At 46.5% G+C, this 17781-nt stretch overlaps 1 protein-coding gene across 1 annotated transcript in view; it reads left to right on the top strand.

Moving 5' to 3' along the window:
* Positions 1-17781, top strand: part of LOC138503500 (astacin-like metalloendopeptidase) — a 485620-nt gene that overhangs the window by 141626 nt on the left and 326213 nt on the right. The gene's annotated exons all lie outside the window — the stretch shown is intronic.

Raw genomic sequence — 17781 nt, 5'->3', positions numbered from 1 at the left:
CGCAGTTATGTCTATTGTGATGTACTGGACTATGCCAACTCCCTACACCTGGGAGCAGCGGCATACCAACTCAAACTCCACAGCCCAAAAATGCTGCCGCAAAACTGCTCCTCACCCTGGGTCAAAGAGACCACACCTCACCCGCTCTCCGAACCCTCCACTGTCTCCCAGTCGGACGAAAGGCCACCTTGAAGACCCTATGCATCGATCACCGAGCGGTGCACAAGACCGGCCTAACGTATCTACAAGAGAAGATAAAACCCTACCTCCCATCTCGCACCATAAGATCAAACACTGAGCTCTTTCTAGTGATTCCAACTTCCAACTCTGTCAGGATCGGAGGATCCGCCTTCTCAACCTTGGCCCCAACTCTGTGGAACGCACTCCACCCACATATCAGACACACCCAAGACTATGACCTTCTGCAAAGCTCTAAAAACGTGGCTCTTTCTATTATGCCGATTATGACTATGTAAGGCAACTAAGATCTTGCAACCCGATGACAAATGCTCAATGAGATCCCGAGCAATGACGCCACTGAATTTACTTAAGTCACTATTAAGCAAACGCGTGCTTGAAATCCGGAATAACGAGCTCCTTAGATCCTAATGCCTCCCAATCACTTACCTCCCATATCACTATGCCTACTCTCCACTCTACACCAACACACAATTAGAGTGCAGCTACACCCCTCTATCAATTTTGGCTTTGCTGGTCGCATACCAACATTACTCTATGAACACCTCAACAGCCTAATAAAATGCACCTACATCCCATGACAAAACCGACCTAGCTGCACACGTGTCCTACACAAGCCTAACGCAGCCAGAACCAAGTCTTGGTGCCCATCCTCCAGACTGCACATATTCAACTGACATCAATACCACCACACCTAATGCTAGGCTGCAGCTACCATCAGGAAATTTGCACCGGCTGCACACATTTGGTGAACCCAAGCACCCTCTGAAACCTTACTCTCTCAACTGACCTGGACTACGGTCCCCAAGAGCGTTCAACCGACCAGCGCTTTGCGGTCATACCAATGATATGTAGAGTGCTATATAAATGCCAAATAACATCATAATACACACCCCTGCCCCCCGCAATACAGGGGAAGTGGGGAGGGTTTCAGATTATGCATGTTGGCTCGTCTTCTGTTCACCTGGAGAAATGTGCTTTTTATTTCATGGGGGTTCGCTGTTCAGAGAAACTACGGGCGTTGGGATTGGACATGGCTGAGAGAGGTCGAGACAGGATGGTGACAGTCTGCGTGCATCCACACTGAACGTAAAGGGGCTCAACTCCCACACCGAGTGGTCCTTGGATGCAAGGGAATTTAGAAGGGCTGAGATCAACGTCTTATTCATCCAGGAAACTAGATGCCAAAGAGGGATGGAGGATCCCTTGTGACCTTATTTGAGGGGAATATTGGGGGTTGGAAATATCCAGAAGGGCAGGGGTTGGGATTCTGGTCCGGAAAGGGCTCTGTATGATAGTGACAAATGTATGGTCTGATGCAGAAGGGAGGGCCGTGCTGATCGCAGGCCAGGTCAAGAGAATAAGGTATATCTTTGTGGTGATATACGCTCCAAACCAGGGTCAGAAATGATTCCTGAAAAGAACCTTAGAGAGAGTGGTGGACGAGGGCCAGTGGCAACTTATCCTAGAGGTCATTTCAATGTTTGGATGGATGGGAGTTTGGACAGGCAGGTCAGACACGAAGTGGAACAGGAACCTCAGAAAAAAGGAGATGGTGAGCTGGGAACAGCAATGGGGTTATATGGGTTGAGGGACATTTGGCGATACTTACACCCACAGGAGAGGGGTTTCACTTTCTATTCTGCTCTGTACGACACTCTCACGTGAATCGACTACCTCTACATATCTAGGGACCCATTAGAAGTTGCATACCATGACATGGTGTCAGACATTAGTTGGGAAGGTCTGTGCCCTTGAAACTGCAAACGAGCTGTAATGGGTAGCTGTGGAAGGACCCGGTTTTTAAAGAAGAACTTGAGAATGACATTAAGGAATTCTTCGTCATCAATGAAACTGTGGGGGAGGTGAGGAAGGGGACGGTATGCGACGTGGTGAAGGCCACATGGAGGGGGTTGTTTATTTAGGAGGGCGCCTGCAAGAAGAGGGAATGTACTCTTGTAGAGAAAGGGTTCAGGGACAAAATCAGTGACCTGTAGAGGCTTGCCCAGTCCTCTCCCACTAATAGAAAAGGACTGCATTCTGGAGGCTAGGGGCCTGAGAGGGGGTGCTGAAATTGTTTGAGGGGAAGATGATCCACAGCCTACAGTTTCTGAAACCGATATTCTACGAGAAAGGAGATCAGACGGATGCTCTCCTGGCCACAAGATTACGGGGCATAGGGCAGACAGATGGGTCTCTGAGGTCGAGGGAAGAGGGGGGGGGGGGGAATATGGAGATTACGGTGGATGGCATCCAAGAGGCATTTGTCTCATTCTATGAGTAACTATACAGAAGTGAAGGAGGGACCGTCGAAGGAGAGGTCGAGCAGTATCTCGAGGGGCCTTCACTATTGTCCCTGTCGATGGACGGATCTGGGGCTATGGGGAAAAGCATCAGGAGACAACGGTTTCTCCCCGGGTTTTGACAATCTTTGAGTTGCCCCGGCTCCCCTTTTTGACACTACTCTTTAATGACATTATGGAAACTGGGAAAACGCTGGATTCTTTCACCCAGGCCCTAATCACTGTGATAACTAAGGAGGGTAGAGACTCTGTGTCCTGTAGCTCATTTCTCCAAATTTCAACTCTAAAAATAGATGCCAAGATCTTTCCTAGACTTTTGGTGGCTAGGCTAGAGGTGCACTTACTGAAGCTTGCCCACTCTGCTGAAGTGGGTTTTATCCCGGGGAGACAGGGTTTGGATACTATGAGAAAGACACTCCACCTGATTAACGAAGCACAGGGAATGCAGGGAGACCCCTTTCTCCTCTCTGTGGACGCTGAGAAGGCCTTCGGCAGGGTGTGGGCAAGAGACTGAGTGGTATAATGGCGATATACTCCTCCACTAGGTCCTGTGTTACGGTTAATGGGGGGGGATACTCAAGGTGGTTTAACTGGGGTAGGGGACAAGGCAGGGTTGCCTGCTTTCTCCTGCTCTTTTTCTGATCTTGTTAGAACCCCTGGCCCGCAGGCTGAGAAGGGACCCGCAAGTAGGGCTGGTTGTAGGAGGGTAGACTTATAAACCGGGACTCTATGCGGATGACATGCTCCTACATGTGGTAAATCCGCAGACGTCTATGCTGACTGCGCTAGCTGTGATTTAAGAATATGGCTGCATGGCAGGGTTCAAATAAACACGGGCAAGTCAGTCCATTTCCCCTTGGACATAAGAAAGGATGGTGACCTGGACCTATTCTTATCCCTGGGCATGAGGGCCATTACGGGGACGCTGAGGTACCTGGTCATTTCTGTCACTAGAGAACTGAAGGATCTATACGAGGCAAATGTCCCCCCTCTGATGACTAAACTGAGATGGACCTAGCAAAATGGAATAAACTTACTGTCTCATGGATGGGTAGGCCGAACGCAATTAAAATGGTAATACTCCCCAAGTTCCTTTTCCTTTTTCCAGATGCTCCCAATACAGATACCTGACCTCTACTTTAAAAGAAACCAGGGCCGTCTCAAGAGATTTCTCTGGCAGGGGAAGAAACCAAGGGTCTCCAACGTGGCACCAAGTCTTTCAAAGGACTGGGTGAGGGGGGAACTCCAGACGTACGATTATTCTATAACGCTACTCGGCTTAGATACGGATATACGGATACTGGGCATATTATGAACACTACTATATTCTATGCAAACCCGTGTACAAGGAGGTGAGGGCCATAAGGAAGGAAGGGAGAGCTAGAAGGGGAGGCAGTGGGGAAGTTGGAAGAATAGGGGATAGAAAGGTTAAGTTTGATTTTGTTATGTATATTTGAAAACCCAATAAAAAAAAAAATTGAAATATTTTGAAGCTCTGATACGTTGGTCTCAAATTGTGACCAAACTAAGAATTGTGTTGTAGTTGGTTATGAACTTTTCACAAAATACAACATAAAAGAGAATGAAAAATACATATGAAAACAGATTACACACAATTCCTTACCATCAAATGTCATAACAAAATTAAAAGGAAAAATTAACATACCAACACCTTCAATTATTTCTTAGAAACTCAACACACACGCAACCCCTCCTGCATCAGAAGGATTTGAGGCACACCTGGGCCACAGCAAGATTTTGCTTAAGACTATTAGATAGGGATGCAGTAAACTGCCAGCATCCCAGCACTTGACCTGTCCAATCAAACAGGAGGCCTGGATACTCCTATAGTTCTCATTATAAACACGCTGCCTCCAGACGATTCATTTCGGACTGGAATGCCTGCCAAATATTAATCAGGGCTAATCTGTCCAATCTGGGCACCATGGTAATTATGAAAAATACTTCGCACATATTCCTGAACTTCAATGGGGCACTACTGGAACCTCAAAGCTATTTCAACCGAAGCAGACCGAACAACAATGATTCATCACACATTATAAACATGTTCTCTCGGTTCATTTTTATAATTGTGCTCAGGGAGGTCAGTGCTAACTCAATTCTTATGGCCTGAATATGTGTGGCTCTAGAAAGTCCCAAGATACGGCACCAAATATGGCCCTCCAAATGATTAGTCCATTGATCATGATCATTATATGAGCATTCAAATGCATACGAAATACTTGTCCGTGTGAGGATAAGAGGGTTACTATTCGTATTACACAGAACCCAGCACTAAAGATAATATATTTATTTATTGCTCGGAATATTGCAATTGCTTTGGTGTATTGTTTCTTTGGGCAAGTAATTTGCTTGGATGCAATTCAACTCTGTATCCTAGGTAGAGATAGTGAACTACTTGTTGTAGAAATACCTCCTGATGTCCCAATGCGATAACTCTTTCTTAACCTTTCAAAATTGCATACGTTTCAATTGAGCCAAGTCGACAACCAGTTTATTTAGTTTGGCATATTCTATCACTGCGTTCGCGCATCTGGCTATTAACAAATAGGTCATGGCCTATGCTGACAAACTGGCAATTTTCGACAAGTAAATTACTTTTAAATTACCCAGCTTCGGGGGAGAATTAGGAGTATGGTTTAAAGCATCACCTATATATAGGCATAAACAGGTTAAATGAAGCAGAGGACAGTATACACCCCTGCTTTACACCCTAGGCAACATCAAAAGGTGCAGAAAGATCTTCACTATTCAACTTCACCCTTGCATGATTGTTTTCGTGAAGTAATTGACATGTAGCGAACAAGTCTTCTGGCATCTTCAGCTTCTTTAGTTTATGCCATAAAAGAATCTGATATCAACCACAGACGCAAAGTCTATGAATAGTATGTGAAGCAGAGCTGATCCCTTACCACAACTTGGCTAATCATGGAGTTCAGTGTGAATACATTATAGTTTGCTGAAAGACCCTTCATAAATCCTGTCTGAAAGGGAGTAAGAAGTGAGTTTTCACTGATCCACATCTCAATCTTTGAGAGTATATATTTGGCAAAGAGTTTGCTAGGACCATCTACAAGCAATATTCTATAATTGGTAGAATCATCAAGTTAACCCCTTTTAATATCAGGATAAAATGTGACTTTCCAACAATTTGGAATTTGGCCAACCTTCACAATCTGCCTAAAGAGTTAAAAGTATGTTAGCCCAGAGTTCCGGGTTAGCTCACATGATACAATCATCATGGGGCCCTAGTGTTCTAGATCTTTTTTCTTTTTTTTTAAGCTTTCTTAACATGCTTAACAAAATATCCTTATCAAAAGACAAGCTTAATGTATTTGGAATAGGCAGGGTCATAGTCCTTAGTGCTGCAAATGCGTCCCTCAGAAATGTTTTCCAGGGTTTACTAGCAAACCGATGTGCTTAAGCCACTTGTGTGGTTGGGCCATTGTTCTTAAGTAACCGCCGCAGGCTTTTTGTATCATGTTTATGAATGACCTCAAACAGCTCTCTCCAGTCTGAGGTTCTACATGAGAGGCGATGCATCTTTAACAAAGAATTATAGGAATGTTTAAGCTTCCCGATAGTTCCATATCTAATTTCATCATTGTGACCGGATTTATTTACTTTTCTAATTTCTTGTCTTTGATCTTCTTTTTTAAGCAGCAGTAATAATTTGTTCATAGTGATGGATATGGACACCTCCTGGTCTAGAAAGGCGCTTCACGCTCTATGTAGAAACAGATCAGTGATGTTTTTTGCCCATTGTTCTAAACCACAACCAAACTTTTCATGTATTTTGTAATGGCATCAATATTTCTATCCAACCATCCTACCCTGTTCGAAGTGTTATTCACTATCACCTACTCTGTATGATCTCTTTCTGGTAACTTGATTGGTAATATCCTTAGCTTAACCATCATTACTGCATGATCACTATAATCTTTGAAGCTCAAAGATTATCCCTCTGCCGTTTTTATATAGGGCCATGCTTCAAAAGAAATAATCAATAGTTGATTCTGAGAAACCATTGCGCCAAGTCTTAGCAGCAGGCACATCGCCTACCGTTACTCCGTTAGACATTTGCAAGATCAAAACAAAAGGATGTCCACAGGGGAGCCGAGCCACTACACTTGGGCCATTTATCATCCTTCCATGACATCAGCACCTCTGTTCTCGTACCTCTGTTCTCATTTATCGGGTAATCTATACAGGTAGAGTTAAAATCCCCTCCCATAATCAAATCCATCGCCTGATAATTCTATGTTGGAAATAATGGCTTCATATATCTCTAGTTGAATCAACTGTGTTGACACCCTCGGGTGGTTCATACAAATTTAGCACCAAGATATGATACCCATAATTTAGCTCGACATTTACCAATAAATATTTTGCGTTTGCATCAGTTACAATAGATACTCTAGCCTCAAATGAGTTACAACAAAGGGTTAAAAGGCCTCGTATGCATGTTCCTTGGTACCATTTCTAGCCGGATTCACAAAGCTCATATATCCATTAATGATTACTCCTCCCCCCTCCCCCATAAACCATGTTTCCTGGAATAGGAGTATATCTAGGTTGTTAAACAGACTGTGACCGATCATCACAAAATAAATGAAGATGGCCACGAGTATGCAAGGAACAGAATGTTAACAAGGTTTTAGGAATGATTGGGGACCGGCAGGAACGATAAAAGCCTCCTCTGGGGACAGTGTTAATACCGGATTTCTGTAAAAGTGCTATCCAAGTATGCTTCAAGGTAGCTGAAGAGGACTTAGATTGGCCAGTCCTGGAGTACCCTTTGGGTTGGTTTGATACTGTTGCTACTTCCAAACTATACGTCCATTTTAAGAATGATGTAGAATTTTTTCTAACCAGGGGTGGGTTTTCTGAATCCTTACAATGCACCCTAGCCACAATAGAATTGATCCCCACCAGCTGTTCCACAAAATTCAGATCACTGCTCCAAAGGACACACGGCACTGGCAGATGTTTAGATCCATCAAAACATGTTGGTTTATGGGTAGGTGATTAGCTTCAAAGAGTCTGCAGATGGTAAATTAAGTTGGGGGCACACACTTCCTGCTTTCGAACAACTCTTCCTCATTCCAATCGTAATATGCTAACCTCATGGCCCATCTTCCCAACCACTTGGTCTCCCTCTTGCCTTGTAGTTGAGTTTACTACTGATCCTGCATCTTATTCATCTTCTGATCTCTGAATGCATTGCCACCACTGCCTGCTGAGGAGACTCCGCGTTTTTTGTTATGCTGAGGAGCAACAACAATGAGGTTAGATGTCCCACCTTATTCTTTAGATGGCTGTATGTTCTCGCTGCCTTCTTCTGAGAGGGAGCAACCTTTGAAGTGTCACTCAGTATGTGATTTTGAATTTATATTGGGTCCATGAATGACTAATAGACCGGATAGTACACATGGATGAAATTTTGAATGTAAAATCTTGCTGTATGTTTTCTTGACAAATTGTCTACTTTGAAATTGGCCCTGATTTGATAAAGACACTTGTAGTGTCGAAACACGTGTTATCCAATAGGGCAAACCTACTGTTTCACAAGTTTTCTAACGATGTGGACACAAAACAAGTAAAAATATGAAATTTGCACAATGCAACTTTTTGTGTGGTGCAGTTTTTTTATTGTGAGGGGAAATTCATTTTGCTTTTCAAAATAAGAGGTAGGGGGGGGTCTGACTATTTTATTTTTTTCCCTACACACCTGAGAAACCAGATCCCCCCCACATCATAGGGCGCAGAGCCCGTTTTAGTTGGCACAACAACAAAAAACACAACTCTATCAACGTTGCCACTCAGTATAATCCTTATTCTCATTCATTGGGGATGAGTGGGTTGGACTTGTTTGAACAACTAGATTGACTATTTTTATTTTAATCTTCTACGACGCCCTTTCCTTGATATAACTGGCTCCTAATACGTCCCCGATGCTTCTGTTTGAATTTCTGGCTCCACCAGAGGTTCAACAACTGTAGATTTCCTTAGCAAGGGATCTTCCTTCTCACGCAGACCTTCCCAGTCACTGGCCTACTGATGCCACTTTAATTTGATTTAGGGCTCTTTTCAATATCTTTCCAACAATGATGGCAAGGCCAGCCCTGTGGTTGCATGGGCTGGAGGTAATCTTTTCCAGGAGAAGAGTTTGCTTCTGCGTTTCGTTAGACATAAAATTACAGAATTTTAAAAGTAGTTTTAGGGCAAAATTGATGGCTTCATTTTTCAGATTCAGTGGATCATTCTCTTCAGTCAGTATGTAGCCATTATGATCGATCAGATCTTCCTCCAGAATACTGTGGCTTACCTCCTCAGCCACTGCACCCTCAATTAGACCCATTAGCTTCAGGGAGCAGGGAAGTCTCTGGCTTTCCCTAAATGCAACCACGGGATCCATTGTCACATTATCAGTCACAGGGACCACAGATGCTATATTCGGACTGATTGAGCAAGATAATTGGTGGACCTTTGTCTGGAATGACAAACATGCATTGAGTAAAGAATTATTGTCAATTCTGGTGGATGTATTGTCAGGAATTACCTGATTATCTTGGTTGTCATGGTCGGGCCATGTACTTGCCCCTCTATTTCCGATAATAGATTCTTTGAGGCAGCCTGGAAGAACTTTGTTAATTTGGGCTCCTTGTGTATTCTGGATCCATGTTCAGGCACCCCTCAATGGAACCTTCAGAATGATTTTTCTCAGGAACCTAATTCCTGCCCTTTTTTTTCATCTGTTTTGCTTGGCGTAGATCATAAATGCTTTTAGGAGCCATTCTTTTAGTAACATTGCATAGGGTTGGTTGTAGATGGTGGCTTTAAGATGTGTTCCTCCATAAGGAGGAATGAAACCAGCATACGTTTCCCCTCTTTTGGGAAAACTACCATCTGAATTGTTATGGTGTATCTCATTGACAAATATATTGATGTTTGTAATACATTTACTATCTCAAAAAACCTGAACACATTGGTGAATAACAAGATTGACGGCCATTATGGAGATACCGGTTAAATCCATCACCACAAGGTTGCAGCAGTTGAGCACAAAACTGTTCCTTGGCCCACGGGAGCCTCCGGTGTATAGAATAGGCCTTTGTTACACCCACTGATTGCTCTTATGCTGAGGAGCACGCTGCCCAACCCCCAGCTGTCCTGCACTGCTGATCTGCCTTTCAGAGAAAGCAAAACCTCCACTACTTTTACCAGCACCACTCTCAATAACCGTGTGTGGTCGACCGTTTAAGCCATCCCACCTCTTAGCAATAGTGTACGTAATGGTTCGTTAAATGTGCCAGCATTTTAGCAATTCCTTGTTCAGCTCCATATAATGGTTCCTGTTATGTTGCACATTCAGCAGTCTTTCAAACAGTGCACAATCATTCCTACAATCAATCATTCCTACAATCAATCATTCCTACAGACAAGGATTATCCGAAACGCCTATTATCTGTCTGTTATGGAGGGTAGTCAAACAGTCTGAGAGCCGCTCCCCCCTGGAGTCCCCAATGGACCAGAAGTGGCTACTCCTGCAGCACTCTGCGGCCCGCTGCGCCCCACGCGGCAGTGCTAGATAAATACTGTAGACAGGATACCAGAGCAGGTAAGCACCGCCTTCAACTGCAACAGGGGAGAACGGACTGCCCCACAAGTGACCGCTCCTGCACTACTCTGCGGTCTGTTCAAAATGTTAAATGGCTCTTTATCATCATCAATTAACCGCACTTCAGAGGTTAATGCAATTCATAAATTTTACAGTGTCGGTTGTTCTCTATTCCACTACGCTTTACATTCATTTTCCAATATCCGCTATATTCAATAATTGCCAGCAGGGTTATGATCTAGTGGTTACATTGACAGCATTGGATCTAGGAGACATTAGTTCCCAAATTATAAACTTAGTCAGATTTTGGCCACTTCCACATCAGATGACATTGGGAGTGCTTGGAAACCTGTGAGGAGATGATACGAAGTTGTGTTAACAGCTGACCATTTACATGAAACTGAGGGCCCGATTAATAGAATCAAGCGCAGAAGCAGCTCTAACGCCGTGCGCCAGCTGTGGCGCAAACCAGCAATTGCGTGGCACACGTATTCATGGATTTCCAGAGGCATCAGTAGCCATGGTGCAATGAACAGCAAGCAGCGCCAGTAACGTCCCCAACACCACCCTGTGCACAGGAAAAAGCCAGTGAAATGGGCAATATGGCGCAAGGCTCCGTGGCCCAGCACACAGCCCCCCTCATCATAATCCCGTGAAAAATCAGCATGTGCCCAATGTGCACCCCTGTGAAATCGCGTACCCCGCTCACGCCAGCCAAATCGCGTGGAAAGGGCCGCGTGTGCTGCCATCAGCCGCGAATACAACCCGCAGGCAGCCCACACCACAAGGGACCACCCATCACCTGTGACCATACCCCGCAGGCAGTCCACACCACAAGGGCCCCCATCACCTATGACCATACCCCGCAGGCAGCCCACACCACAAGGGCCCCCATCACCCCGATCCTGTCCCCTCCGCCCCCACCAATGATGGCAACCTGCAAGCAGGCTCCGACTCTTGTCCCTACCCCCCCAACACATTGGCTTAACATGCAATCATGTAGAATATGTCCATTAAAATGCCACGACACGCTGCCCCCCCACAGTGCACCTCAACACCCATCCATTGGTCCTGCTCCCCAGTACATGCCTCATGGCATGGGAATCGCGAATTCACACATGCATGTTTGCACACACATGAACAACATTGCTCAAAGGGACATGTAACGGAGCCAAGGAAGAGTGTGACATGCACCAAAGCATTGAGAGCAGACACCACTTGGAATTTAAGGTATAAAAATGTAGTAATGTATAAAACTCGCACACTAAATGACGAGTAAAATTAACATGAATATAATCCAAATTAAAGCAAAAAGAAATGTGATTTAAGAAATTAAACTCAGTGGTCCATGTCCATTGATGCTTCTCGAATTGTAAACAGAAATCATTAGAAAAAACAATTCCTCCATGGTGAACAAAATTTAAAATATATATATATATATATATATATATATATATATATATATATATATATATATATATATTTTTTAGTCCAACTATATACAAAGCTCCAGGGTCCATGATCCCAAACCTAACTTAACATCCATAACAAGTCTAAGATGAAAGAACTATTTACAAGATGTGGAGCAAAGTCCATGAACTCCAAATAAAAAACAAATGAAACCTACTCGGCAGCGGGCTAGTCCTACGACTCACCATTTTCCCCAAGAGTTTCGGCCAGGGCATCATCGAATTGTCTATTTCCCTGAGGCGGGCCTATGCTCTCCCCTTGAGGGCCCGCAGGGACTCCATCGTGCTGCTCTCAAACTCCCTGTGATACTCCTCGAGGAACTCGGCCCGCTTCTCTGCCTGACGCAGGGTGTTCTCCATCATGGGAAAGGTGATTCGTGCCCCCTATGCCCGCTGCCGCTGTACTCCAATCTACTGGCCTATTTGCTCCAACACGGAAGATATCCTTGTGTTAAGGTTCACGTTTCCCTTTTGCCCGATGGCCGATACCTGCCCCTCTGATGTTGAGGGCCCGAGTCCTGTTGCCTCCTACGTCAAGCTTGCTGATGCCGAAAAGCCTGGTACCTGCGCCTCTGGGACAGTCTCCGGGATAATGACAACCCCCAGGGCTGTTGGGCACATGCCCTGCTGCTTGGTGCCTGCACTTCCTCCATTGCCATTGGTCCTGTTGCTGTGGTGACCACCCCTGATGAGCCTCCTTTGACTCCCGACTGTGGCAGGGATGTGGTCTCCACCAGACTGGCCTCCGGGGTTGGGAAAGGTACACAGGGGGCCCTGGTAATAGCTGGGCCGGATGACTGACGCGAGGAGGAGGAGGAGGAGGAGGAGGAGGAGAAGGAGGTTGCAGTAGTGGCCAGCACACAACGCATTCGTGACCATGAACTCTGCTAGCCAGTTGATGAGGTGACCAACCTCATTGTGGTGATGTGCAAGCCTGCACATCATCGCAAATGCTGCCTGTATGCCTCGCAATACTGGCTAGCACAGGTTCAACCCTGTCACAAATTGCCTCATCCGCTGGTAGTGGAAGAATAGTTTCCGTGGATACATCCGCCACCTACGGATGGCTCCTGCCTGAGGCATGCCCGCAGGTGCACACTGGTGCAGTCGCAGTTCCAGGGACAGGAGCAGTCAGAGGCCCCTCCACAGTGACCTGCACTGTCCCTGCCCCTGACCCTGGACTGCACCAGGAACACCTACCTCATCAACCCCGTTGGGCCCCATGTGCTGGGCTGATGTGGCCACCTTCCTGAATGACTTCCCCCACTGTCTTCCGCATCAGATTGCCCCTGTGTGGTCTCACCTGTCCCTCCCACTGCCGAGGAGCCCATGACCAACTTCACCCTCTTGGGCCTCCCCTCACCAGCCGCGGTCAATGACTGTGATGTAGCACCAGCCTCCTCGCTCATGGAAGATGACATAACCTGGGAGGACAACTGGGCCTTGCGTCGGTGCCTGGTGGAGGCATCCCTGCTGCAGTGCCAACTCCGCCCTCTTATTCAACACGAACATCAGTGTACCGAATGTCTACTTGACACAAAGCAAATGCACATGAGTGGCACTGCCAAACATCGCAACCATCATCGTCGCCAACACACAGGTCAGTGCAAGCAACACATGCAGAAACATGCATGCATGCCATGTGCAACAAACATTCACATCCATGTACAAGGCACTGTGAGCACATCAGAAGAGTGGCTGAACCTCACATGCATCATGGTACATGCACATCACACACACACATCACCTGACGGTCATGCATCAGGCCATGTAGACCTCCCATCACAGTGCACTCAGGGACAATTGGGCCACATGAGTCAATCACCCATTGAGATGCTCATCTATCATGCATCCATGGGGTTGGCCAGTCACACACTACTCCGTCACACGCACATGTACACCATGCATGTCCATGATGTTGACATAAGCACCCATGTGTCACCTCTCGCATGCCCCAGTCCAAACGCAGGTATGCAAGAATATGTGCGTCGTTGCATGCCGCATCATGCAATGGAACAGACACCATTGATGTGGCAGACGCTGAATGGACTCGCATGCAGCACTGTCAGGGACATGCACACAGACATCTGTACAGGAGGCATGCCAGACATAAGGCGAAGGTGCACACTCCAGCCACACGTCAACATGCACTATGTTGGGCAAGAACACTTACCAGTCGACTCCAGGTGGAGCACCAACTCCAAGATCTGGGGGTACAGCGCTGGGTAGAAGTGCTCCAGGACGCTCATCTCATCGGTGGTCAACCAGCCCTGGCGCCTTGCTCGATCAACTGCCTTTTGGAGGTGCCGGTCCTTGTGGGTCCTTCCCAGCATTTACAGACATGTTGGTAGTCGCAGGGTGCCACCCCCTCCGCGTGGATGACACCCACATCTTCCTCCGTCCTTCCTTGTCGACTCGCAATGGTCCAGGGAAGAAGGCATCATGACGTGCATGTTTTTCTTTCTATGAGGCAGACGGTGAATTGGGCATGCATTTTTCATTCTGTGGTTGCCCCTGTGTGTCGAGTACCCCATTTTTGGGTGCATAGTAGCCTACATGTTCCTTGCGTGCACATTTCTTGTGTTGCTGGGTGCCACAGCGTACTGCGGGATGTTTTTCTATCACACCTGGGCTGCCAAGGGGTCACATACATGTTGATTTTTGTTTTTGGGGTGCCTGAGCATTGTGCGACCCATCCATATTCCACCAGGGGTCACACTGTGCCTTACTGGGGCACGCATGTAAGTTTAACATCACGTACCCTGCCCTCTCACTCCAATTGCCCAGGTCAATTGTCTGCTGCACCCCCCCATTGCACCATTCCATCTGTGCCATGACTGGCAGGGGAAAAGGTGGGAAGGGAGGCAAAGGTGGTCAAGGGGGCCAAGGGGCCGAGGTGCTGGAGCTGGCAGAGGTGGCTGAAGGATCCGGGGTTCCCAGGTCCATGCAGCGAGGAACATGCCCACCTCTCAACCGGGTCCCGTAGCTGCAGGAGCAGTTGCAGCCCTGGCCACCCAGGCTTGGGATCCTCCTGCCATGCCTGTAGTGGTCCTGGGCCTCAGCCCAGGGAGACCAAGGGGCACATGCCAATGTCCCAAAGGCCAAGAGCATGTGGTGCAGGGACCTGCCACCAGCACACAGGCAGACATGCCTGCAGGGTCACCTCCACTTACAGCATCAGTGGCTGATGCCTCAACCCCAGCCACCAGTGCTCCCGACCCTACTGACTCAATTGGTCCCAGCCACAAAGGGACTGCACAACCCTGCAGGAAGGGTAAGTGGGCAGTAGGGAAACAGGCTCAGTCCCGAGGTACGGCACAGGGGACTCGTATGGTGAGGAAGAGGAGCTTCAGTGATGCGGAGATCGGTTATAGGTTAAAGGATCGAAAAAAAGGGTCGAATGGTCAAAGGATCGACTCAAAAGTACTGAAAACAAATGGATTGGTTTATTTATTTTTTTGGTTGGGGGGTCACCAATGAGCGATGTGTTGCCATGCCTCCCAGCTTCCAGGGCCCGGTGTAGGGGTGACATTCTGTAGATGAAACTTATCGTGGGTGGACCCTGGATAGATAGCATATACAGAGGTGGTGATTCCCTTGGCATCACATACAACCTGCATGTTGATGCAATGCCAGTGCTTGCGATTGCGAAAGATGTGTTCTGTGGACGTAGGGCCACATGGGTGCAATCAATAGCACCAAGCACTTTGGGGGAAGTGTGCACCCCATAGAAGCTCTGGACCACGTCCTGCCTTTCTGTGGGTGTTCTGGGCATGTATATGTGCCTGCGGACTGAGGGGCGTGCAGTTATGATTGCCAACACCCGGTGTAGACTGCATGGCCTGTGAAATGAGGAAGGCATATACCAGTATCGTACCTATTGTTCAGGAATATGGAGCAACCAGTTATGTGTGGTAGAACAGGGAGCTTCGGATTTTCCGGCCCTTCGTTGGGAGTGGTTAGGAGCCATATCATCCTTCTGTCTTGGAGAGCTCCTTCTTAACCTTTGGCGGAGGGATTTGGACAGTGCAAGTCAACAGTGAGAATCTTCCAAATGCCTCTTTGGCCTTAAGGATCCTTCGGGAAATGAAGGAATTATACTAAAGGGGTGCTAGACTCCCTCTTTTAATGGCACACGTCCTCAGGTGATTGGTCTAAAGCATGGCTACTGGCTGGAGGGAAGTTTGCCCTGTTGATGTTGCATCCAAAGTGCTTTGCTCCAGAGGAAGTAGAGGGGACAGGAAGGGGAACGAGAGACGGTGAGAAACAACACAGTGGAAGGCTTCTTCCAGTGTCCAGAGCCCACCTAACCATCTTAATCCTGCCCCCTTCCATTCAACTGTAACCAAAGACCTTTGAACATTCAGCACCCTGGTGTGAGGCTAGTCCTTTTGAAAAAGTGTGCTCCTTTGAGACCTAGTCTAGGACAGCTGACTGCTGTGCAGCTGTCTCAGGGGGAGGGAGTTACCGGCCCTCATACAGGGGATCAAAGAGGAGGCCTGGCTTTCTGGGTTATGGTCCTGCTAATTGGCAGTGTCCTCCCATTTGACCTGGATACACATCCCCTTCCATAACAGAGCTGAGGCTCAACCCCTGGCACATGTGCGATTTAAACTTTGGGTGTGGCGGCCATGATCATAAGTAACGCCATGCACTATGTCTAAACTCAGGCATAGCCTTTTCTTTGGGATTACCCTGCCACCAGCATAGGGTACTCATGATAATCGTAGTTTGGGTAAAGGGGACATATCTTTGCTGTCTTGGTATCTGCCAAGTGGGCATCTTGTGGCCTTCAAGCCGCTCTGCGCCATGAGCAAAGCAGGTGCTGCAGATCCGACTACTGATGTATCAGGGCACAAGTGAACTATGCTTTTGGCATGGAGTTGCGACAAAGGGGAATCAGATTAGCAGATTGCCTGTTTGGAGAAGGTGGAAATTTCTCACAAGGGAAGGTTATGTGAAAAAAGATATGCCAGGAGGACCATCTGGTATATGAGATGGTCATTTACATTCCAAAACCACTTAACTTTTTCAAACCAGTATATTCTCTTTATTTTGCCAATCCATTAATTGAATTGAAACCTACATCTTTGCAGGGCAACCTGATCAAATCATCTTGCAGTACATGCACATGTTTCCTCTTGGATTGTCCGAAGGTGGCTACAAAATAATAATCACATATATTAAATTTCAGAATGGTTAACTGAAACCAGTTACCAAATTTCCCATTGCTACCTTCTATAGAAATGATGTGATACTTCATTTTAACAATATATACATTTTCTCTTGGAATGCCACCATGTTCTCCATGGTGTGCACCTCTTTTCTTGAGGGTATTATTTGGAAAAAGGTGCATGTCTTGCCCAGAGGGATACCCATGTCTAGCATTTGATTTGAATAAGACTTCATCGATAAACTCTTTATTCTCATGTTTCTCATGTTTATCATTATGCAGCAAGTTAATTCACCCACCCCATAGTTCAGTATTTGAGAAATGTACTGCAAATTTAAAGGAGAACAAGATTTGGTGCATTAGAAAATGTGTCCAAGTCTGCATTAACAAGGGTATCCCTCTGGACAAAATCATTGGAGATATAGCAGCACAGAAAGAAAAGCTTAGACAGCTTGACTGATGTGAAACCTGCACTGATGCACAACGTTACAAGATCTTTCTTATTATGTAATGTGAGGAAGGCATAGTATCAAGCAGTAGGCACAGACACTTCACTTATCACAGGGAACTTCCACCCTGCATAACCACTATTCACCTAACTAAGCGTCAGCTTTGCATAATGTCTAGCCTATTTAGTATCTATTGCATCATGGCTATGGCTACACTCCTAATCACTAGCAATCAGGTCAGCCACACAGACCCCACCACATGCACCTGGACCCCTCTCACCTACATCAACAGACATAATCACCAACACTCATCTCTACACTGATTCAAAACACCAAGCCCTGCTAGGACCATTAGCCTACACCTCCCAGCCTAGCTCCACTCACGATAGAAACAACAAACTACGTGCTAGACTTAACAAACTTCATGAGATACCTAGACGACTCCTCCCTCCTATAAAACGTGAGATGAAACGCCACCATGGTAAGGAAGGCAATGCTTCCACGATCACCCTAGCTTCAACGAATATTCAAACATCTGAATCCAAGC

Source organism: Ambystoma mexicanum, chromosome 11 (assembly GCF_040938575.1).
Source record: "Ambystoma mexicanum isolate Mex_15411 chromosome 11, UKY_AmexF1_1, whole genome shotgun sequence".
Classification (NCBI taxonomy): Eukaryota; Metazoa; Chordata; class Amphibia; order Caudata; family Ambystomatidae; genus Ambystoma; species Ambystoma mexicanum.
This window is presented reverse-complemented; position numbering and strand designations above follow the sequence as displayed.